This window comes from Cupressus sempervirens, chromosome 1, assembly GCF_028749045.1.
Source record: "Cupressus sempervirens isolate cs-2001-9-10 chromosome 1, ASM2874904v1, whole genome shotgun sequence".
In the NCBI taxonomy this organism is placed as follows: domain Eukaryota; kingdom Viridiplantae; phylum Streptophyta; class Pinopsida; order Cupressales; family Cupressaceae; genus Cupressus; species Cupressus sempervirens.
Window position 1 is genome coordinate 610,158,578 of NC_143118.1, and position 3,185 is coordinate 610,161,762.

The following is a 3,185-nucleotide window of genomic DNA, read 5'->3' on the forward strand; positions in this document are numbered from 1 at the left end:
CGACTCTTTAAGTTCGTTCATCAAGTCGCCCCGCCAGGTCGGCCCACCAACTACTCTCACCAAGTCGACCCTTTAAGTTAGGTCATCAACTCACCCCGCCAGGTCGGCCCACCAAGTACTCTCACAAAGTCGACTCTTTAGGTTCGTTCATCAATTCACCCCGCCAGCTCGGCCCACCAAGTTCTCTCACCAGGTCGACTCTTTAAGTTCGTTCATCAAGTCACCCCGCCAGTTCGACCCACCAAGTACTCTCACAAAGTCGACTCTCTAAGTTCGTTCATCAAGTCACCCTGCCAGGTCAGCCCACCAAGTACTCTCACCAAGTCACCTCGCTAGTTCGACCCACCAAGTCGACTCTTTAAGTTCGTTCATCAAGTCACCCAGCCAAGTCGGTCCACCAAGTCGACTCTTTAAGTCCGTTCATCAAGTCACGTGACCAGGTCAGCCCACCGAGTACTCTCGCCAAGTCGACTCTTTAAGTTTGTTCATCAAGTCACCCGGCCAGGTCGGCCCACCAAGTCACCAAGTACTCTCACCAAGTCGACTCTCTAAGTCCGTTCATCAAGTCACCCCGCCAGGTCGGCCCAGCAAGTCGAATCTTTAAGTCCGTTCATCAAGTCACCCCACCAAGTACTCTAACCAAGTCGATTCTTCGAGTGCGTTCATCAAGTCACCCGACCAACTACTCTCACCAAGTCGACTCTTTAACTATGTTCATCAAGTCACCCCACCAAGCACTCTCACCACGTCAACTCTTTAGGTCCGTTCATAAAGTCACCCCACCAAGTCGACCCTTCAAGTGCGTTCATCAAGTCACCCCACCAAGTACTCTCACCAATTCGACTCTTTAAGTCTTTTCATCAAGTCACCACACCAAGTACTCTCACCAAGTCAACTCTTTAGGACCGTTCATCAAGTCACCTCGCCAAGTCGACCCTTGAAGTCCGTTCATGAAGTCACCCCACCAAGTACTCCCACCAAGTCGACTCTTTAAGTCAGTTCACGAAGTCACCCAACCAGGTCGGCCCACCAAGGACTCTCACCAAGTCGACTCACCAAGTCTGTTCATCAGGTCACCCCACCGAGTACTCTCACCAAGTCAACTCTTTAGGTCCGTTCATCAAGTCACCCCGCAAAGTCGACCCTCTAAGTTTGTTCATCGAGTCACCCGACCAAGTCGACTGTTTAAGTCCTTTCATCAAGTCACCCCGCCAAGCCGACTCTTTAAGTCCGTTCATCAAGTCGCCAGAACAACTACTCTCACCAAGTCGACTCTATAAGTCCGTTCATCAAGTCGGCCCACCAAGTACTCCCACCAAGTCGACTCTTTAAGTCCGTTCATCAGTTCACCCCGCCAAGTACTCTCACCAAGTCAACTCTTTAGGTCCGTTCATCGAGTCACCCCGCCAAGTCGACCCTTTAAGTCCGTCCATCAAGTCGCTCCGCCAAGTACTCTCACCAAGTCGACCCTTTAAGTCCTTTCATCAAGTCACCCCACCAAGTCGACTCTTCAAGTCCGTTCATCAAGTCACCAGAACAAGTAATCTAACCAAGTCGACTCTTTAAGTCCGTCCATAAAGTCACCCCACCAGGTCGGCCCACCAAGTACTCCCACCAAGCCGACTCTTTATGTTCGTTCATCAGTTCAGCCCACCAAGTACTCTCACCAAGTTGACTCTTTAAGTCTGCTCATCAAGTCGAGCCAGCAGGTACTCTCACCAAGTCGACTCTTTGAGTCCGTTCATCAAGTCGCCCCACCAAGTACTCTAACCAAGTCGATTCTTCAAGTGCGTTCATCAAGTCGCCCCACCAAGTACTCTCACCAAGTCGACTCTTTAAGTCCTTTCATCGAGTCACCCCGCCAAGTAATCTCACCAAGTCAACTCTTTAGGTCCGTTCATAGAGTCACCCCACCAAGTCGACCCTTCAAGTGCGTTCATCAAGTCTCCCCGCCAGGTCGGCCCACGAAGTCGAATCTCTAAGTCCGTTCATCAAGTCACCGTCCCGATCTGGCCGAGCCGTTCTGGCCGAGCCATGCTGGCCGAGCCGATCTGGGCGAGCCGATCTGGGCGAGCCGATCTGGCCGAGCCGTTCTGGGCAAGCCATGCTGGCCGAGCCGATCTGGGCGACCCGTTCTGGGCGAGCCGATCTGGGCGACCCGTTCTGGCCGAGCCATGCTGGCCGAGCCGTTCCGGCCGAGCCATGCTGGCCGAGCCGATCTGGGCGAGCCGATCTGGGCGAGCCGTTCTGGCCGAGCCTTGCTGGCCGAGCCGATCTGGGCGAGCCGTTCTGGCCGAGCCGATCTGGGCGAGCCGTTCTGGCCGAGCCTTGCTGGCCGAGCCGATCTGGGCGAGCCGTTCTGGCCGAGCCATGCTGGCCGAGCCGATCTGGGCGAGCCGTTCTGGCCGAGCCGATCTGGCCGATCTCCAAAAACGGTGTCGTGGATGGCTGTTTGGTCGCCTCTGTGCCAACTCGATCGGCACAACATTGGGAATGGTTCGACAGCGGTTGTCGTTCCAATGTGTCATCGGGATGTCTTGGAACGCGGCCTTTCAAGGGCGAGCTCGCGTCTAGCACTTGGATTGTGCGTCGTCACAAGTGATTGGGGAGATCTCTCTGTGAACGGCGGCATGTGCGATTGCAAGAGAAAATTGACTTAGTAGTCGGAGCATTGGCCTCGGGCCATTGTGACGGCCTTGCAATTTCTCTATAATTGCAACCTATGTTTGCGCAGTAGCAGAGTTTGCACGTTAGATTGGCCTTTGTTCTTGACAGTTCGAAGTACTCTCACCAAGTCAGCAAGTCACCATGCTGGCCGAGCCGATCTGGCCGAGCCGATCTGGGCGAGCCATTCTGGCCGACCCGATCTGGCCGAGCCGTTCTGGGCAAGCCATGCTGGCCGAGCCGATCTGGGCGACCCGTTCTGGCCGAGCCGTTCTGGGCGAGCCGTTCTGGCCGAGCCATGCTGGCCGAGCCGATCTGGGCGAGCCGTTCTGGCCGAGCCTTGCTGGCCGAGCCGATCTGGGCGAGCCGTTCTGGCCGAGCCATGCTGGCCGAGCCGTGCTGGCCGAGCCATGCTGGCCGAGCCGATCTGGCCAATCTCCAAAAACGGTGTCGTGGATGGCTGTTTGGTCGCCTCTGTGCCAACTCGATCGGCACAGCATTGGGAATGGTTCGACAGCGGT